The 21,480-nt window shown below is 51.6% G+C and overlaps 1 protein-coding gene and 1 long non-coding RNA gene across 2 annotated transcripts in view; one reads left to right on the forward strand and one right to left on the reverse strand.

The window, feature by feature from the left end:
- The first annotated feature begins 5,922 nt into the window (after positions 1-5,922).
- Positions 5,923-21,480, forward strand: part of PLXNA4 (plexin A4) — a 415,019-nt gene continuing 399,461 nt past the window's right edge. The window contains exon 1 of the mRNA XM_019751040.3: positions 5,923-6,718. The gene's annotated coding sequence lies outside the window, so the exon portion shown is untranslated. The remainder of the gene's footprint in view (positions 6,719-21,480) is intronic.
- On the reverse strand, positions 6,725-9,727 carry LOC141567594 (uncharacterized). The gene is made up of 4 exons (XR_012490386.2): positions 9,308-9,727; positions 8,616-8,776; positions 7,849-8,099; positions 6,725-7,421 (listed from the first exon to the last, which is right to left on the reverse strand). It is a non-coding gene; the product is annotated as an uncharacterized LOC141567594 (long non-coding RNA).

A 21,480-nucleotide genomic window follows, 5' to 3' on the forward strand; every position in this document is an offset into this window, starting at 1 on the left:
GAAGTTGCTGAGAACTGAGAGGATTCCTTGGAGCTGAGAGAAGGTGATTCGAAAAAGTTCCCATAGGGCACCGTGCAGAGTGGAGACTGTACTACCAGCTTCCAGCTGCTTCTGTTTCCAGTCCCTTCTGTCAACAAGAAGAGTCTTTGCCTGCCCTGCCTTGCAGGGCGGGGAGGGTCAGGATCAGGTGTTGGGAACGTTTTTAGGACCATAGGGACTGGTGCTCAGTAGAGTCCTCTCAGTCTGACCTCCAAGAGGCTCCGTGGGACAGACAGGGGACAGACAGCTTGCTAAGGTGACCAGGATCCAGGACCACTTCCCACCTCACTGCTGGGTGTCTCTGAGGCTGACACTCTGGAAGTGACTCCACCCCACTGAGAGTGCTGGGCCTGACATTGTGTGTGTCGATGCTTTCCAGCCCCCTGGCTAGGTTTTCTCATTTTCCCTGAACACATTGGAATATACTAAGAGGCTTGAGCCCGGAGCCCTGAAGAACCCTGGCGGAGCACCTACTGGGCCCGGTCCTACTCAGTGTCATCCAGATCATGACATGAAGTGTGTCTCTCTCTGTCTTTCTGATTCTAAAGCCAAGTGGGCTCAAATAATAAGAGTAGGAGGTTAAGGAGGCCAAGGGCAGGGGAATCCCTCTCTGTAAGTCACTGTCTCCATTATCTATTGCTGCCTAACAAATCACCCCCAATCACTGGCATCAAACAGCACCTCCTCTCCGCTCTACGATGTCTGGGACCTCAGTTGGAAGGCTGAAAGGCTGGAATCCTCTGAAGACTTGACAGGGGCTAGAGGAACCTCTTCTAAGGTGGCTCACTCATGGGATGGCAAGTTGGTGCTGGGATGACGATGGGTGGGCAGCCTCAGCTCCCCTCCACAGGCTGCTTAAGGGTCCTTACCACATGGCAGCTTGCTTCTCCCAGAGATAGTGAGCCAAGAGACCAAGCTGGAAGCGGTGATGTCTTTTATGAACCTGGCCTTAGAAGTCACACACTGTCTCTTCCCCAGTATCTCTTCTGGGTCCCCTAAGTCAGCTCTGATTCACTGTGGGAAGGGACTGCTTAAGGGCATGAATTCCAGTTGGTGCAGGTCGTTTGGGCCATTTTGGAGGCTGGTTACCACAGTCACTTAGAAGGTTATACTCAGACTACCTGGCGACCACCTTAGGAATATGTGTTACCAGGCAAGAGTATTCAACCCATTGGCACGAACCTATCTTCATTACAAGGCAAAGAACTCGAGGCCTTTGTGCTCTTTGTCCTCCAGTCACAGGGGTCAACTGGGTCACCTAAGCTACTTGGCAAGTGAACTAGGTAGAAGCAAGATGGCGCCTTCATGTGGGAACCATGAACTGCCTATAGTTTTTGGAATGCAGGGATAGTGTGGGACCTCGTGCCTCCTGGGTTGGAACCCCCAAGAAGGGCCACGCTGGAAGGCTTACACTTTCTTGTAGCAAGAGTTGGGACTCTGCTGTTTCTGGCCACTAGAGTTAGGTCACATCCCCTCCCTCCTTCAGCCCCCTGGCCCCCCACTGCATCCTCCAACTTCTGGTTCCTTCATTTGAAAAGACCGTTTTGTTTGTTAGCTGAAAGAGAAGGAAGAACTCTCGGGAGGAAGGAGGGTAGGACAGTGGGAGGCATGGGAGCTGCTTCATGGCCCCAGTGAGCAAGATCCGTACCGCGTAGGAGTTGGGGGTAGTCCAGAAACCTCCCTCCCTTGGCACGAGCCCCTGGTGTGGCCTGGGAAGTCACAGTAGAGCATCAGGGCTGCCTGGCAGAGGTGGTGCACAGATGTCTGTCCTTCCCTCAAACGGCTTGGGTTTCCATGTCAAGACTCGTAGAGAATCTTCTGATCAGACTCGTTCCCAAGCACAACCACCACCGGGAGTCTCACGATGGGAGGAGACAGGCAGGGGTTTGTCAGTGGTGGCAAAGCCGTGAATGATCAGGAGAAGCCTGGTTAATATTGCCGAGTCCTCACTGGCACCCAGAGGCGAGAGAAGCCACAGACAGTTTGGGTCTGTGGTGACACAGGCATGCTCTTTCCCTACCCTCCCTCAAGGACAGTCATTTTTCTAACCCTTGGGTTAGATAGAGGCTTACTTAACCCCCTTGGGACACAGAGGAAAGAATAAGTTTGTTTCAATGGACTGAGAATCTTAAGAGCAGCTGTCGGTACCTCAAAATGGCAGTTTTCGAGGAGGAGGCACATTGAAGGCTGCTGAAGTGTGCAGTGGACCTGTGGCGACATAACAGGAAGCAGGGGGCAGTGGGGAGTTGGGGCGCTTCTTTGTGTCTGCAACCCTGACCTCGGCATCCAGCGCAATGTCACTGCGGAAGGCTCTTCCCCTCCCAGTCGCTGCTGCGCGAAGGGATAACGTTGATATTTCTGCTCGCCTGCAGGTGGCGCCACAATTTAGGTTTTTTAAGCTGCTGGTCGCCTGCGGTTTTCATCCAGCGCGCTAAGCTCTGTGTAAAACCCAGCGTTGGGCCAGCTCTTGAGGGGAAAAAATTCGCTATAGCAGCACCAGGCTCTGGTGATTTATTTAACAAGCAAATCTGGCTTTTATCAACTTAAATAGCAGTTCTGTTCCTAGGCTAATAAAATGGTGGTAGCTAAGTGAAGGGAAACAGGGATTTCTTCTCTACTCTCCTATTAAGCTGGCCCTTTTGTTCAGCCATGAGAGATGAGCCAATACTTTTCTCCTCAAACCCCTCCATAAACCACAATCGAACTGCCACAAAAACAGCCTCTTCGGAAATAGGGCTTTACAAAACAATATGCCATGTAGCTTCCCCTCTTGTGGCCCTGGAGCCAGGCAATGACCTACCCAGCTTCCCCACTGGGCTAGGGGTACAGTGGGTGACTTATGTCAGCAGAAGAAAGCTTGTGTCTCCCGTTGCCCCTCACCAGCTGGCAGGGGTTGAGGAAGGTGAAAGAGTGAGCAGGATTTGTACCTAATGCAAAACCCCACTTTGAACCTTTGTAGAGGCTGCCTTTCCCCCCGTGTCTGTTCATAGAGAAGAGTCAAGACAACCGAGGACCTTCCTGCCCTCATTGCATTGCGCCATCTTAAAAAAGATGTGTTGTTCTGAAAAGCAATGCTAATTCCTTATGCGTGTATTGCACTTGGCTTAGAGTTTCCAAGCACAGGAGTACATAGCATCTCCTTTGAATGTCACTATCCCTAAGAGGTACAAGGGTCAGGCGGGAACTCAGAGTGCCACTGAGAAGGTGTGATTTGCCCCACATTGTAGAGCTGGTGGGTGGCACAGCCAGGTCCTTTAACTTCCAGGCCCTACTCCTCCCACCGCACCCCACTCTCCAGACTTGAGAGAAATGGCCATGGGGCTTGGATTTTTTAAAATTATCATTTTTAAAAAAAAACAATTAAAAAAAATTGAGTCCTACACTGTTGCTAATTTGACCCTTACCATGACATTTTAACTGCCGCTGCAGCACACTTTTCACCCACGCTATTAAATGGAAGGCAAGGAAAGGAAAAGGCAGTTGGCCATGTGGCCCCATTAATGACAGGAGAGTCGGCTGGGGACCCTCACCTGCCCATTGTGGGGCCAGCTTTTCGCCTCAGTTCTTCCCTGTCGTCTGGCTCTGTTATTACTCTTCAGGCACCACATGGCGTTCATTTCTCTGAATGGAAATAAATGACACCACACACTAGGCAGGAGATAAAGAATAATAAATACATTTTATTTGCCACCTCCAAAATAAAAGGTCTTTGACTTCCCATCCATCCATCCATCCATCAGAAAATGGACCTGGGGCCCAACAGCTACATTCACACCTACACACATATGCATGCATGTACCCACACAGGCTACCAGGAGGCAAAAAATCAAGTTGTATTAAAAATGCATGCTAGAAGGGCTGAGAATGGAAGCAAAGCTGTTTTCTCACTTACCCCCTCCCTTTCAGCATTTTTATGGCACCCGTGAAAGCCAAGTGGCAAACAGACATTTGAAAGGATCCTCCCCACCCCTGCCCCACTTTTATGGAACCATATTCCTTAAGTAACCCATTATGATTTTTCCATGGTGCTCTCTGCAGTGTCACCTCTGGGAAAAGCCTGTGATGTCCCACGCAGCAGTTTTAGAGGCGATACCTTGAAGGGGTCCAGGACCAGGGTGGGAACAGCCATATAGGACCCCCTTAAAGTTTGCATCCTGGGCACCTCACTGATTCACCCGAGTCTCAGTCCTGCCAAGAGAGACATTGGGTCCTGGGATCCCTCAGGCTCCATGAAGGTCCAATAAGCAGTAGCATTGAGTTATTTTGCAATGTGTTTCTCCGGACTTCCAAAACTAACCTGATATTGTGTGCGTTATCTAGAGTCTGGGATCCAGGCTTTCTGAGAGGAGAGGAGCCAGATCAATGTATTAACACAAGCTAATAAGATAACTCCTTGCTGCTTTCTGGGCTGTGCAATACTCAGCAGAGAAGCAGAGGCTGAAAGGGCTCCACTCTGTCTCCTGGAAAACCCTTTAACCAGACAACCAAATGTCTGCTTCCCTCCTCACTGGAGCCTGGCTCATCTTCTCGCTGAAGCACCCACCTCTTGAGAGCAAAGCTTCAGGCGAGGCCCTGTCTATCTAGGTGGACCCTGCCTGACCTATGCTGCTGCCCACCTTGCGTCTTGTACATCTGGCCAGTTCGCAGCTGGTTTTAATGTCTCCCCTCTTTACAACTATGATGTCTGCGAAATCATAACCCCTACAGAAAGGTGTAGGGATTTATGCTGTTGTCATAATTTCCACCTGATAGGAAGATTCTGCGATGTTTTGATGGGAAGGATAGTACTGGGTGTGGGCAAAAGGAAAGTTGAAGAAGAGACACGAGGGAGGAGGCCAGAAACCAGGGGTCATCCCTGATTGCTGCCCATGCCAGTGGGCACAACTGATGGTGCTACTTCCCTGGGACTATTGTGGGGTGGGGTGAGGGGGCATGCATAAAGTAGTAAGTGTGGGAATGCCTTAGGCTTCTGGGGGGGGGGGGGGCTCAATCCTAGGAGGGTCTGGGTAGGGGTTTCAGAGGCAGTGCTGCCCTTCCCATCCTGGCACATGTCCTCCCTGCCGCCGGCTGTGTAAACCAGAGCAGCACCCTGATTTCTTTCTCTGGACTTCAGAAACTGCCCTGCTGTTCGCATTGTGTGTTTTGCTGTGGTGTAGAATGTAGGGTTTCCAAGGAGTGCGGAGCCAGCCCAGCCTCTTAATATAATCATGACTAGAGCAGGCAAGCTCTAGGGCACTTGGCCATTCATGTTCTCTCACCCATGCTTTCGGTCCGTCCTTGGGGTGCCCCCAGCCACAAGGAGGGGGCGTCCCTTGGTGGGGTGCTGGGGCGGGGCTCTGATTAGGAATGGGTGCGTACACCGGTGTCACTTCTGAACCCCTTCGGGGCACCCTGACCATCGGACTCCATGTCCCCACCTTCCGAGGAGGCTGAGTGCCTCATTCCGAGTGCGCGCCCTGCACCCCGTCGTCGTGGATGCGCCCTTCTTTGCCCCCTATCGCCACTGGCAGGGTCGCTCGCTGCGTGCAGAGGGGACAGGGAGGATATCGGCAAACATCCGTGCAGGGGAGCGCGGGCCAGGCGGCAGTGGCGGGCGCGGAGTGTGGGGGAGGCGCCCTCGGCCCCCTCTGCCGGCCGCTTTCGGTCTGTCTGGATGTCAGCCGCGAGCTCCCAGCCAGCCAGAGTGAGCCAGAGAGGGAGCGGCGGCTGGCGGCGGGGAGGGGAAGGGGCGAGGCGAGGCGAGGGAGGGAGGCAGGGAAGCAGGGAGGGCGGGAGGGAGGAGAGGAGGACCCAGAGAGCGCCAGGCAGCTGGAGTTTTTGCAGCGCTTGGCCGGGCTTCAATGCACAGCAGCAGCGAGCCGCGGCGGCAGCAGGCAGCCCGGGAGCTCCGGCGGCGGCCGAGCCAGCGGCAGCCCCGCTCCCTGCCCCCTGCAAACTTTGCGAGCAGCCCGCCCGGGGGGCCGGGGGCGCGCCCGGGAGGCCGGGCTCGGCCCGCAGCCGCAGCATCAGCCGCCGCCGCAGCCCCGCGCCTCCCCGGGGAGCAGCCGGCGGCTCCCGCGGCCCCCCAGCCCCGGCCCCTCAGCACTGCCCGGCCAGCCCCCCAGCAGGGGCGGGGGCAGCAGCGGCGCGGCCGGCTGCGGGCTGCTGGGGGGCGGCCGCCGCTGCCCAGGGAGACACGCAGAGGCGCCGAGAGCGCTCCCCGGCGGGTCCCCAGCGCACTGGCTGCGCCCGGGCAGCGGCCCGGCCAGGAGAGCATGGGCGGCGCGGAGTGACGCCGCCGTGCCCGCTTGGCATCAAGGACATTCAGCCCGCGGGGGTGGGGACGGAGGGGGACAGCCCGCGTCGCTGCTGCCGCGGCTCGGCTCTGGGGCTGGGTGGAGGAAAGGGGTGCCTGGAATTGATCCACATCTTCCGACCTTTTCGTTGGACATTGGCCCACCTTGGATGCTGCAAGAGGAGCTGTCAAGCCCCGCAGGCTCTGATTTCGCCCTGGGTTTTGCTCGCCTCCTCCCGGGCTCCCTGTGCCTCGGTGGAGTATCTGCGTTCCCGGCTGGGGCTGAGGAGGCAGCCACGCGCGCACACGCACACGTTCCGAGGCGGGCGAGAAGCGGCGGCGCCGGCACCATCTGCAGTGTCAATGCGGCGCTCCCGCTGAACCAGGCGAAAGCGGCGCTTCCAGGTAAGGAGCTGGCGGGGCGGGTGGCGGGGGCAGCGCGGGCGGGGATCCCCGCTTCGCTCCGGGAGTCCTCGGCTGCCCTGGAGCCAGCCCGTGGCACGCACGCACACATACACGTACACACAGAAATACACACAGGCACACACCGCGCACAGGCACCTGCCCACGTCGCACCTGGACACCCGCCGTAGGTGCTGCGCGGCCAGGGCAGGTGTTTCCTGGGTTCTTTCTCGGAAGCTCCCGGATTCGGACGTCTGTTACCCGGGACTTTCGGGGTGGGAGTCTGGGTGTGACTGCCTCTCCCTCCCACCCGGGTAGGCTGAGGGAGTGATTTTTTTCCCAGTTCCCAGCCCCTCGCTTCCCTCGCTGGTTTTAAAAACCGGAGAAGTAATGGGAGGTCTTGGGAGACCCGCCCAGTCTAATCTCTGCCTTGTGGCCTTAAGACACCCTGGGATTTTAATGGGAGATAGACCGACAGACACTCAGACAGATATTTGGAGAGGCTGGTGGCCCAGCGCGCGGGGACGAGGCCACATAGGCGGACGGGGCTGCGGTTCTGTAGGGCGGTGCATGTGGAACAGACACTGCGTTTCCCCAGTAAGAGGCAGCACAATCGCTTTTCTGAAGCGTGGTTCTGCTTCCCGGAGAATGCGCCGCGATTTCAGGCAGGAAGGGGTCGAAGAGCCGCTTGGGGTGGGTGCGTTGCCTGTCAAGGGAGGCAAGGGGGTCAGATCCTCCCTAAAAGGGCTGACCTCCTCACATGTGCGGTCTCTGGCCCACAGTAAGACGACAGGGCTAAGGGACACAGGTCTTGAGTCTCCCCTTTACCTCCCTACTCGTCCTCTGCACTGTGCTGGAAAGCATCCCCTGTGCCTCTGGCTAACACCTGTCACATGCCTTTCCAGGGTGTGTGTCTGGGAAAAAGATCTAGAAGGGGGATCCACGAGCGTGTAATGCCGGAAGGGAGGGGCTCCCCTCTCTCCTGATCACCTCAGCAGTGCCCACCCTGTAGGAAGCAAGACAGTCTTGGATCTGCTAGTGTCCCCAGAGCCTGGCTGCTCCTGACATATAGCATCGCTCTCCAGAGGCCTGTGGTTCAAGGTTCTAGTTCCCAGAAGCTTTTTCTTCCTTACATTTTCTCCATGGCTGGAGGTTCACAGGCTGCTTATTTTCAAACTTTTTTCTGGAGGAGGTAGGAGATGGCTGGGGCTCCAAAAGGGCTTTTTCCCAGTTCCCCATTTGGGGAGCAGTTCATTCAGGGTTTGGTTGGTGTAGAAAGAAGAATGTGAGATCCAAATGAAATATTCTTCTGGAGTTGAATGTAAATATAACAAGGTCCCATGTTTCTATAGCGGTCACTTGTGGGGATAGCTTGTTGGTCAACCTGGAAAGAAGTGGAATAAGCTTGTGCCCTCTATACAAGATGATGTGTTCAGAGTGTCCTGCAAACTCACCCGTGGGGAAAATATGTTGGGAGTTTTCCAGAACCTTAGGGGAAAGAAGTCAACATTCTTTCGAGCAAGAGGACCTCAGTGCTGAGCATAGGAGTTGTTTGTTCCTATAAATCCTAAAGATGGGTGCTGAAATTAAGGGCTCCCTCGGCACCCCCATCTCTGCTATTTTCCAACTTTTTGCAGCTTCTGCAAAGGTCTCTAGCTAGGCTGGGGAGGAGAGGAGCAGACGCCCCGGGAGGCAGATTGTATTCTGGCTGTGTGATCTGCCCTTTGATTGATTGAAAAGGGTAGATGGAATAAAGCAAAGCTGTCACAATGGGAAGAACCCAGTAGGGGGAAGACACATTATTTTCTTTTTAAGAATGGCGGGTGTGTGTGGACAAGTTCTTAAAGAGCCTAGCTCGACGTGGTCAGCTCATCCCACCATGTGTGGCAACAGGACCCACCTCTGTATCCCGGGAAGAACTGGGATATTTCCACACGCATGCCCCCTGAGCCCGTGGACAGGGAGGTCCCACATACACATAGAGCGGTACATGGTTTTCAACAGAAAGAGTGAACTCCAGTAACAGTGGGTGGCTCCCAGGTAAACATTCCCTCATGGGACCTGAAAGGGACAAAAAGACGAGGTACAGAGCTCCCTGAAATGCCTGGGCATCTTGTACATAGACCCTGTTCCTTTCTCTGCTGCCCTCTCTACCCTCTTTCCTTTCTCATAGATTTGTAGCCTCAGGATCTGTCATTTTAATGCAAAGCCAGCAGTCATTACGCTGGATATAAGCTAAAGATTTTTAAACATGGGTTCAAAAAAATCCCCACAGTTTCCACACTTCGTGTTGGGTACCGATTTGGTTTCTAGGATAAAGCAGGCATTAATTAACATCTGTGTAACGCTGGGTGTACATCGTCTGATTTTTTCCTGGCTCTCGGGCCCAGCCCCGCAGCATGTCAGGTTGTCACTCTCCCTCTCCACCAGTCCTCTGTGGTCTTCCTTTTAAGTTCCCTGGGGTCCTCTCACTCAGAAAGGAGTTGCACTAGAAAAAGCCCAGCTGTGAGTACTTCCTTTCGGCAGACCCTTGCCGGTGCTCGCCCTCAGGCTGGGCCGCTGTCCTCCCAGAACTTCATCCTGGATACTCACCGATGCTCTGCACACGTTTCTGGAGGCATCTCAGGAGGCCGCCAACTTGTTTCCTTTCTCCATCTCTGCACCTCTCCAGCGTCTGCTGCTCCCTGCACACAGGGAGAGCTACGTGGTAGATTCTGCCTGTACTTGGCCTGCGGATCCTTTTCCTCACAATGAGGACTGCTGGGAATTAAGTGGGGGCTTTCTGGGAGGGGGGAGCAGTTCCGAAGTGAGGAGAGAGCTAAGGGGGCGGGCTGATTAACCGTCCTTAGTTCCTAGCTATCACCAGGCTTTGATGCAAAGAAATTGCAGCCCTGCTCTCCCTTCCTAGCCAGTTAGGAGGCGTTTTTTTTTAGCTGCGTCTCCCCAGCTCCACCCAGAGAAGGCACTACATAGATAATGCCACCTCGGAGACCTGTTGGAGTGGCTCTGTGATGGGCGGTGTCAGGCGGCAGCCATACAGGAAAGCGCCCGTGAGCTCGGCTGTGATTTGTCTGTGCAACAGATGTGCCATTAATTTTTAGGCTCTACTCTCTTCTTATTTGTGTCCAGTTCTACCCGATGCCAGACCGGTGCAGACGCTGGCGCGGGTGAACAACGCTTGACACCCCCCTTCCTTCGTCCCCACACCCCCTTTCCTCCTCCTCTTCCCACCACTTGCTAACCCTCCTCCTGGCTTTGTGCACACATCCGCCAGCCCATTCGCCCTCAAATGTGTGGCACTCCAAGAAATCAATATAACATGAATTTAACGACAGCTGGATGATTAAGTGTTATTTATATTTAAGAGCGGCATTTTAAAACGACGTCGTGCTAATAAATCAAACGGCTGTTTGGGAGATGCACGTGATTAGGGTAATTGCCCTATAGGCTATTGAGCAATGCTTGGTCCGCACAGAGCCCTGCAGACACCACCTCTTTAGAAGCAGCTGGGAGCCCCGCTGCGCCCTACCCCGAACTCCCACCTGGCGCCCTCCTTCCCTTCCTGGGGGCTTACTTACTCTCCCCTCTCCCCTCCTCGCTGCCTGGGCTGCAGCGTTCCAGTGGTGGCAGGAAGGTAGAGTCAGCAGGGAGACTGAAGGGGGCTCTGCTGCTAAGTGGTGAGACACGGATCTTAAAAGCAGAGACAGGCAGGGGGTCCTAATTCCCAGAGCGGAGGCCTCATTCCAGAAGGAGGGGGCTGCTTGGTTGGAAGCAGCCTGGAAGGAAAGCTTCCTGGGTCCCCGTGTGAGTCTCCGCGAGCCCCTGACCCTGGTGCTAAGATCATGTGGCATCAGCCTCCCCAGGGAAGAGGCTGTTAAGATCTGTCTTTGTGAAAGTAACAGAACAGAAAAGAATACTAATTCGTGATGAGGAAGAGGACAGTGGCTAGTATTTATTGAGCCTTTTCTCAGGTGAGGCATCATGGAAGTACTTCACACAGGTCGGCCCCTTTCCTCCTAACAACCCAGAGGGGCAGTTCTAATTACTGTCCCCTCTTCCGCCACGAGGGAACTGAGATGGGGGCGGGTAAGGACTTGGCCAAGATCACACAGCTGGTGGGTGATGGCTCCAAGTCTCAACCCTCAGCAAACACACTGACCTCCCTCCTAATCACCGTGCTGTTCACCTCCTTAGAAGGTCTGTGGAGCAGGCCACCATGCCCATGGGAGTTTTGGGAGAGAGTGTACCCAGGAAGGTGACACTACCTATTCTCCCCTGGACTACCGCTGTGACCCCTGGTGAATTTGTTTATCCTTTGAGGCTCCATTCTCCCCTTTCTCAGAGGGGGCTGCGTCTTAGCCTCACTGTTGGTGGGTTGTGAAATTGCAGGGATCATTCTAGCACAGAGCTCAGTTTCCCACGTGACTCTGGCCACCTTTGGCAAATGACTCTGCCCATCCCTCCTGGGAAAAACTTGAGGGAGGGAGAGAGTGCGTGAGGTCCTGATCTCTGCTTTCCATCCTGTGAGGCTGAGTCTCGTGCTGGCAGGAGTCACTGTGGAGTCTTGTGCTTCCTAGTCACCGCTTGGAGTTTGCTGGCCTGTGGAAACACGACTCTCCCATTTAATCCTTCAAGTCACCCTGTGAGGTGAGGAGTATTTATTTCCATTGTGACGGAGTAGGAACTAAGGCGGAATGTCCTAAGCTCCAGGATGCTACATGGCGGATGGTCTTTTCACTCTTGGAGAAGGATGCCCACAGTAGGTGCTCAGCTATGTTCATTCATTCATTCATTAGCCCTCGGGTCCCAGATTTTGGAAGCCAAGAGGCAGGGAAGGCATCTCTGCTTGAGGATGTCATACCACACTGGGTGCCGGGTCCATATGGTAGATGGAGCAGAGGTTTACTGGAAGTTGGTGCCAAAGGGCTGTGCGTGGGGAAGTCGTCCTGTTAGGAATTACGTCTGGATTCTGAGAGGGGTGGGCAGGGAAGCCCTGATGGAGCTATGGACCTGGTTGGGTGCCGTCCCATCCCAAAGCCGGGTCTCTCCGGCCTGAACATTTTAGGGAATAGCCACAGGGGCTCCTCGTGTGCTTAGCTGTTTGTTTTCTTCTTCCAAAAGACAAGCTTTTATCCTATGCATTATTGATTTGGCTTTTTTCCCCCCCTACACTGAAGTGGGTGAAGGTTCTGCCAAACTCGAGGTGGCTAGCAGGGGTGCACTTGGAATACCATCACCCCCCTCTGGGGCAGCAGGAGGAGGGGCTGACACTCCTGGAGTCCCGCTCAGACTCACCCCGACAGGTGTGTGTCCTCACCTGCCGGCTAAGCTTGGCTGTTCCCCTCCTTCTCCGCTGTGCCTTCTCCATGAACCAAGAGTCCCAACAGCAAATTGGATCTGAGGATGTGTTGTCACTCCAACACAAAACAGATCGCTAGCTCAGACGATATGGTCTCCGTAGTCGATGCGCTGAACTGAACGCGGACGAGCTGAATCAATGCCCGAGTCTTATGGGCAAGAGCACTTTCAGTAGAAGGCGCAGTGGAGGAGGAGGCCCCGGGAACCAGAGCTGATCAGAGGCTTTCCTGGTCTTCACTCAAGATCGGACACACTCACTGCCCCATCTCGTAGGAGCCCAGCTGGAGTTCCCTCTTGGTTGTGTGGAGTCGAGGACAAACAGACCAGTCTTGCCTTTGCCCCCGAGGTCACGGGGCGGGAAAGTAAGCAAAGCAGGACTGTCCCGCTGATTGTGCAAGGAGTAGACAGCAAGAGGCAGGCGTGTCAGGGCTGGAGCCATTGGGTTGCATAACTGAACCAGACGGCGTGCAACATCAGCTCACCTTTCAGAGGGAGAGAGTTCATTTTCCTTCTCTCTGTCTCAGACCAGCTTCTTGAAGGGAAACCTACAACAGAGCAGAATTTCCCAAAGTATGTTCTGTGGGAATGAATAGCTGTGGCACACACAAAAAGTTTCTGTGGCCCCATACGTTTACCCTGAGTGTAAAGCAAAGCTAAAGAGGTTCCTTGTTGCAGGACTTCTCAGAGCCTTTAGACACACTCATATGGACTGTGCACCCACAAAAGGTAGCTACCCTATGTAGTAGCCCTGGAGAGCCACTGAGAAACGCTGCACTAACACAAACTCTTTCATTGGTCTGATTTCAACTGTAAATAATGTAGTAGATTCTACAGTAAAAAATTCAGCGGAAAGTGCATGCCAGACACAAAGTACCGGGGCCTGGTGATTACGGGGGGACTCAGGTTTCAAGCAGAATTTTGCCAGATGGGCAGAGAGTCCAATTCCAGGCTCAGCGTTTGCCCCTTGTCGTGTCAAGGCAGCAGAGAACTTCTCAGACAGGAGTGAGGTCCAGGCAGGTGTATATTTTCTCAGGTTCCTAGACAACTCTGGTGTGTTCCCCCTGGTTAAAAAGCACTGGTGTTGCGGGAAAAGCTAGACAGTGGAGACAAATAGATGTAGATAATCTAGCTTTGTCACTTACCAGCTCAGGGGTCTTGGGAAAAATCCCCTGTGTTTCAGGATTACCATTGATAAAATGAGGGGGGTTGGTCGAGATCAGTGATTTAAAAAATCGTTTTTAATATGTATGCAGGTAGAACGCTTTATGCAAATGAAAACGTATGTGGAATTCCAGTGCACAGAACAGATCCAACAAGGACTGTTGGTCAGCGCTATAGGGGAGCCCCCGGCTTGTGTGTCCCTCTGTCCCCCTCTTGGCCTGGGTTCCCTGGAAAGCAGAGTCTGGGGCCAAAGCTGATGTGGTGATCCTTTGCTGAAGGTGGGATCCCAGGGCAGCAGGAGTGAAGGAGAAACGGAGGAGAGGTCGGGAAGGAAGAGAAAGAAAGAATGTATTCCCAAGCCAGCTGCAGCTTCCCGAGGAAGCACGGCTGGTGGCTCCATCACTAAGGAGGGATCTAGAGAAGCCCGATGGGAACACGAAACAGAAGAGCCAGCATCCGTCAGCGGGGTCCTTCCTGGGTGCTGCAGCGCCCTGGGCACCATTCACCCCGTAAAGTGGGGACACCTCCTTACTTTGAGGTTGTGATGCTACCTCAAACTAGTGCCTCTGTGGTCAGGCCCATGGGTTGGGGCTACACCTGCCGGATTCATTCTTCGCCCCGAAGGAACAAAGGCTTCAAGAACTGTAGGGCCAGAGAAATAGTGTGAGGTGTCCCTTGGGCCCCTCTGGCAGGAAGTGGGGCAAGTGGCTGAAGCTCAGAATTGGGGATGGAAGTGGCGTGTCAGGTGGGGCCAGGCAGATCTGGGTGCATACACCAACTGGGGGTCGGGGATAAGGGGTTCCACGTAAGGAGTCCATATACGGTTCTTCAGAGCAGAGTCAGGTAGCAAACCAGGGCAGGCTGCTCCCATAAGAGTCATCATTCAGCCCCCCAAATTCATGACTCTATGGCCGCAATAGCCAGCCCCACTATGGGTTACCCACCTGAGACCCCGAATAGAAATCACATGAAGAATGGGTTCCAGTTAGGTTGCAAGAGGCTTTCCCAACTTTTAGGGCTCATTAACCTAAGGAGTGCCTTCCACGTGGTCATATGTGAATGTGTCAGCCACGTCTGCTCGTGGTGGCTGAGAGGGCAGATGCAAATGACCTCTGCCTCTCTCCTTGTTTTCAAAACTATTATAACTATTGAAGTATAAAGTAGTAGGGGACATTTCTGCATAGAATATTTTCCATAAGCAATTGCCTCTTACTAGTCTCCCCCGCCCCCCACCCTTTTATTACAGCGCTTGTGCTCTGAAGCCCCTCTAGGGTCAGGCAGGCAAAGGACAGATGGTCGCACTGTGCTTACGACCCCTTTCCCCCTCTCTTCACCATCTTGCTCCCCTAAATGCACTTGCCCTTAACTGCTGGTTGATGAGGGCAGCTCCCTGACTTGGAGATGTGTGTGTGCATTAGCGTGTCTGCTTGAGATTTCTGGCTCCCTGTGGGTCAGGACCAGCCCCTGCTTGAAGCAGTCCCTTGTGTATTCAGGAACTTAATTCATACTCTTAAATAATGGTAAAGATGCTGCTGCTGCCGGTAGCAATGATGCCAACAGCACTGGAGTGATTTCTTTATGTCTTTCCCTTTCTTACTTCTCTTGCATACTCGGTGCTGAACATAGGGCCTCTCCTACTGGAAGCAATAAAAAAAATAGTAATATTTGCTGAGTAAACTGAATGAATGAATGGAGCAGGAGAAGGTGGAGACGAATGGTCTGTAAAGGATAAAACGAGGGAAGTGTAAACCAGCTGCAATGGCGGTGTCTGCTTTCTGGCAAGGGCAGGGGTGGAACCACATCAAGACGGGTGGCTATTTCAGAAGATTTCGATAAACCAAGACAACAGCAGAGCCCATCCGTCACCCTAGAGTGTCTTGGGTGCTGGCAGTTTGGGGGCAGGTAGAGTGCAGTGGTCTATTCACATTATTGCACATGGAGTTGATTACTTGCTTGCCACGTAACACTCGCTGCGGGTTTTGGTGCTGGTAGATTGGCGGGGACGACCAAACAGCATTTCCCAGGGCATTCCAAGGACGAGTTTCTCCATGGAAAAAGCATTCTGTGGCCAAATATGTCTTACAGGCGCCTTAGACTGTGTCCTCCTGGAGATTCAAGATGCACATGAAAGGCTTGGGAATTCTGCTCCAGAAAAACCTGCTTGTTTATTCTTAGCCAACCATTTGCCAGCTTATTTGGCATTGGGTTCCCCTTGTGTGGGTGTATGTAAACCTGGAACGGGTGTTCAGGAGGAAGCATTTGGGGAGATGTTGGTCTTCAACGGGAAGCCTTCAGGTCTGAGTTCAGTTTGGAGCAGAAATAAACAGGAGAACGAATCTGCTGCTCTGGTAAAATGCAGACTGGAGAGGTCCAGCTTCCGGAGGAGCTTGGCTTGCTCTTGACCTTGTCATTTGCTTTTGAGAATCTCAGACATGGCTGTGAATTGTTGTGAGACTTGGGCGACAGTAGTGCTTTCAGATGTGTATCTTCTAAAGGGATCCTTTTAAGGAGTGTGGTTACAGCTTTGACAGGTTTGTGGACATGTTTCCAAAAAGTAGCGCTTCTCGGCTGTATATAACAGATCAAGATGGATGTTTGCAAAATATGTGAGTAATGACATTCACCTTCTCCATATATTCTTTTCAGCTACACTTACGGAATAATAGGCTTCAATATAACTGGCAAAGATAAATGTTCTGAATTAACTAAGAACGTTCTTCAGACACAGCTCCCTAAATTTTGGATGGTGGAAACAAATTTTCTCTAGGGAAAGAAACTTTGCTACCCTAGAGAGGCTGAAGGTTTCTAATGAGACTATAAATTCATGGTTACCCACCGTTGGGTAAGTGACCCGGAGAGAGAAGTTAGGAATTTCCCATGGGAAGCATTTCACCGCCCAGTATTCGTCTCACGTTGGTAATGATATGTGGGCTTGAGAGTTTGGCTGGGGGTGGACTATCACCCCAGCGGTATTTGGGTTTGGATAACCTGGGGACACTGGCTGGGCATCCACGTGCCCAATTACAGGCCCTTGGTCATGCTTTGCCCAAGCACCACGCTCCTTTCCAAAGTGAATAACACACACTTACTAACAAAATTCCCCTGGCGCCCATTCATAAAGCATTGCACTGGTGATTTCTATCAGCATTAAACTGTTTGGTGACTGAGTTTAGAATTATAGGATTCGTAGAAATGAATTAGCAGTAAATCAAGTCCCAGCTGAGTTCGAACCCAACTGCAGTGAGTTTTAAATTAAACATATCTTGCTATGATGAAGCAGTTGTAAGTCAAGCACTGGGGCTCCGTCGCTCTTGACTTTGGAGAAGCGTAGCCATCACCCTCCGAAAGGAAAACCCTGACAACAGCTTGTATTGATTCCCAGTCATGCTGGGAAATTGCCACTTCATTTCTTCTTCATAAACTGTTGGCTTTCATTTTATTTTTTTTAAAAAAGGAATCCTATTTGCAGGGACACAGCAGAGCTCTCGGAACAGAGCAGGTGGGACAGGACTGAGGCCCAAGGGCATGATTCATTGCGTCCTCTTTGGGCCTTCTCAGAAGGAACCATGCAGAAGGGGCGTTTGAGTCTGCGTGTGTTGTGTGGTTTGTTTTCCCGCTCGGACCATATTTGATTCTCCTTTCTGGGGGATCTGTACAGAAAAACAACAAAGAGAACACTTCAAGGGGGCTGCAAGACTGTCATGTTGTAGTGACAATTGCGGTGTAATAGGAAATCATTTATGTAAGTTATGGTACCCTCTGAATGGAGCTTGTCGGAAACGTGGCTACAGCTTCTCAAGGCCTGTTTTTTCTTTCTCCTGCAAAATAATCCTGAGGTTTTCATGTTCAGGGCAATTGAAGACGTATTATGTGCTGGCCAGGGAATGGGGAGACCCAGTTTCTAATTCTACGTCTGCTGAATATCTTTCAGTGAGTCCTGTCTGAGCTAGGCCTCGATTTCTCTTTCTCTAAAGCCAGAATAAGCTCTTGCTGTTTCCTGAAGCCCAGGAGGTGAGGATGAGTGTGGCATGCATATTAAAGGGCCAGGTGAGCGTCAGAAGAAAGACTCCATTGACACACAAGGTCAGAGAAAATCAAGAAAGAGAGAAAGCAGCCTAAGCTTAGGCCTCTCACCATTACCCTCTACCATCTCCTGTGTGTTTGCTGGTGTGGTGAAGAGCTGCACGTCATAACAGCTGCTTGCGGAGGGTCAGAAAGGAGAATGCACATGGGCTAGCAAGGGACTGTGAGAAAGGATGGTTGATACAGGAGTCCAGAGCCTGGGTAGGAGGGGGAGTCCTGCACCTCACAGTAGCAGTGGGTTAAAGGGGGGACTGTGGGAAAAGCAAAGGAGTCATCATGTCCCTGGATGCCTACCTTTCACTTTGCCCCATACATATAGATTTACGTATCCTAGAGAGCTAGATGCACTGTTATGAAATTTTTAACCAACTAATCAATTGATCAGTCAACTAGTCAATTTAGTCAATACTTATTGAGTGTCTACTCTGTGCCATGCACTGTGCAAGAGTTTGGTGGTATCGAGATAAAAGACCTCGTTTCTGCCATTAGGGAGTTCACTGCTTGGTGTGGTCACAGCACATATGTCAATAGATCATTGAAATACAATGTGGTAAGAAGAAAGTACATAAGAAGGGACACCCATCCCGATATGGAAGGCAGGACATTGCAAAGGTCTCCTGGAGAAGGAGGAGAGGGCATCCAACTGAGCTGTGAGGGCTGTTTCGCAGGGTGAGTGGGATTGGCCTGGTGAACAGGAGGAAGAGTTGGCAGGTGCAGGAAGCAGGAAGGACAGGCATGGAGAAGTGAGAGCACACAGCATGGCTGACCTGCAGTGGGTCAGGGCAGAGGCGGGAGGTGGGGCTGGATGCAAACACAGGTCGAGCGTTGGCCAGGACCAGGAGTAAGTGTCCAGCTAAGAGTTTTATCTGGCAGGCCTTGGGGATTGCCAAGTTAGAGAATCAACCAGAGCAGATTCGCATTGAGAAAGACCACTGTGGGGGCCGCACGGAGAATTAATCGGGGTGAAGCTATTCCAGTGAGACAGGCAGACATGGGAGAGGGCTGATCAAAGGCAGTGACACAGGAGAGAAAGGGGCTGATGTGAGAGGAACCTAGGAGTTAGAGCTGACAGATGGCAAATATGGTGGTGAAGGTGGAGGGAGTAAGGGGAGTTGGGGACATCATATAGGTATCCAGCTTGGGCAGCTGGTGGAAGGTGACACCATTCATTTAGCTTGAGATTTCTAGACCGAGACTCAGTTGAGGGGGAGTGGCGGGAGAAGGGGAATGTGTTCTTTTCTGGACATGATGAGTTGAGGAGGTGCATGTGGGATTTTCAGGTAGAGCTGACCAGGAGGCCTGCAGATATACGGCTTTTTTGGCTCTTGTGTTCCTGGCAGCTTCAGCTAGTGCTTACTATGATATTTACTTCTGGTCTCATTTGTAGACTTAGGAGTTCATTTTGGGATCTGGCAGAAGCTTACGAGGAAGCGAGAAGACCCACATATAGATTTTTACATTTTTGAAGTGGTTCAAGTTTTGAATTAAACATACTAGCTTGAACATTTTGCTTGAGATCATTCTGAAAACATCCAGGCATTCACCTTACCTTAGGAGATCCTCACTATTTTCCAATAGGAGATTGAGGCCTACGCAGACAACTACAGAGTGAACTCGGAATAAAAGCAGAATTAGAATTCAGCAAGGGACAATGACCAGACCTTCATTCTTGGCATTAGCTCGTCCCCCTTCTTGGTGCGTGCACCCCATTTTCATTGAGTGTCATCTGGTGAAATGAGCTCCATCATGAGCTGAGAGATAATTAAAATTTTGACCTTGCCCTTGAGAAGTAATGCCTTGCCTGTCTGGTTGTAGGAGCCAGTCGGTACAATCAAGGCCTGCAGGTAGGATCTGACCACTAGATAAGTTTTGCTTGGTCCAAAGTGTGTTAAAGAAAAATCTGTATTTTCGAATGCCGTTACGTGGGACGGGCCCCCTTCAGGTTTCACTCTCTGTTGTTGCCCCTTTGCTTCAGATATTTATGGTGAAGGTATTTGAATTAAAATACCAGCAGCCTAGTACCTAGTAGGTACTCAAACAGTGCTTAGTCCATCTTCCCAGTATGCAAAAACAAATAAATGAGTTCACGTAATAGTGTCAAGTCCTTGGCTTTCTGCAAAGAAACTTTGTAATTTAGTAGCCCCTATTAATGGCAGGCTATGTCAAAGTGGCTGGTGGCAAAACTTTGAAGCGCTCTGTGCTCCATCAATGTGTTTCATTCTGTGAAAACTTTAGAAAACAGGCCATTTGGTTTGAGCAGAGTGTGGAGACAAAAACGCCCAACTCCTTCAAGTTTACCCAGACTGTGAACCCCCTACTCTTCGCTGCTGTAAGGTCGCCAGGCTGCATCGGGATAGAAGTCCTCAGGCAGAGTGAGGTGTCCGACTGACATGGGTACCAGTCCTCTAGAATGAGGGACTCTGGGAGTTTAGCCTCAAATGGTGTCTTTAGCTGCAAAATTGCAGTGCAATTTCAAGTGAAATGATGGATTTACTCTCTTCTCTGGCTTGCTTCTGGGTAGCTCAGAGCTGCTAATAAAAATGGCTTATACTGTGGACTCTGCTGTAGAGAGAGACCAGGGGGCAGGCGAGATATGTTTGAGCTCTAACCTTTCCAGAGCCCCACAGAGATGACAGGGTTTCTCTTCTCCCCTCCTCACGCCTCTGTACCCAGCCCTTGTCCATTTCATAAACTTCACTCCGTACCTAACATGTTTACACAGCTACACTTTTGATCTCAGGGAACTCAGAGCAGTTTTCCCCTGTTTATCAGGTGCCAACTTGTTTCCCTAGAAGGGACAGAGGGTAGGTCCAGGGTCCTAAGAAGGGAAGTAACCTAACCGCAGTGAAATGTGGTCAGGACCAAAATAGATTAGTCCCCACTGCCCTGGGCTGTGCTTGGGTGTCCATGACTCTCTCCACTGGGGGTGGGGAGCTCCAGGGTTGGTGAGCCGAGACCGCTCAAAGGCTGCCTCAGAGTCTGAGACAAAGGTAGGGAACCCCATTGCTTCTGCTTCTCTCCTATGCTGCCCTCTTCTATGTCATTGTAGTTTCCACTGAGCTACCGGTGATCAGATGTTGGGTTTATGCTCAGATGAGTAGATCCAAGAAAGGTGCAAATCCTCGAGGGACTGCCCCTGTGCATGGTGGCAAATTGGATGGAGAATCTTGGCTGTGGATGGCCCCTGGGCTGGGTGGTGGCGATGGGGGGAGAGAGCAAGCTTTGCTCAAGCCAGATCTGATTGCATGAAGAAGGTACTGCAGCTCCTTCTCTGTTCCTTCCTTCCTTCCTTCTTGATGCTAGCAAGACCGAATGCTTCTTGATACGTACTTAAAAATAAACTCATTACATATTTTTAAAAACCTGTATTTAGATTTATGGCAGTCATTATTGAGTGAAATGGCATTTTCTTGGCACCTAGGATTGGAGATGTAATAGAAACTCTCTCGCCTTCACTGAGGGCTGCTTATGTTTGGAGTGTTCAAGAGAGCTTCAGTAAAAAGCAACATTTCCCTCACACGCTGCTTTGAAAGAAGGGCATTTCTATCCCCAAATGTATATGCAAATTTTAACCATCTTTAGGCCTGGAAAAGTTTTGACCAGCTAACAAATATTATGAGTACCCTTGCCCACATTCCAGTATTAGCCCAGGTAGTTTTGTGACAAGAGAGTTGTTTCCCTAGAGACTCTCTGTACATTCAGGCTGCCAAGGGTGTATTTGTAAAATACAATTTGTTGACTTGTATTTTTAAGCATTTACATTTCCTATTCCCACTTAATCGCAAGCTTCTTGAAAGTGGGCAGCTGTCTTAGACTCATATGCAGTTCCCTTAGGACCCAGGGTGAGGGTGGTTTGATTTTCTTCTCTCTCTCTCTCTCTCCACCTTAAACTTGGTTTTCTGAGCTTAGAAGAGTGCTAGAATCGTTGGACAGTAGAGGGCATCACATATACGGAAAGACCTGGATATCCACAGGAAGTGGGAAGCAGCTTCCCTACAAAGTCTGCTCTGTGATGGCTGCGCACTGGTGGTTAGTCTTCCATTGAATAGCCGTTGCTCACCATTAAACTTGGCTGACTTCCTGTTGTCTTTGGCCAGAAGGTTCTGAGGTTTCACAAAGATGAAAAATTAAAAATGATAACAGCATAGTGAAATTCAAGGATG

This window comes from Rhinolophus sinicus, chromosome 8 (assembly GCF_057876585.1).
Source record: "Rhinolophus sinicus isolate RSI-liver-muscle chromosome 8, RSI-T2T, whole genome shotgun sequence".
Lineage (NCBI taxonomy): Eukaryota > Metazoa > Chordata > Mammalia > Chiroptera > Rhinolophidae > Rhinolophus > Rhinolophus sinicus.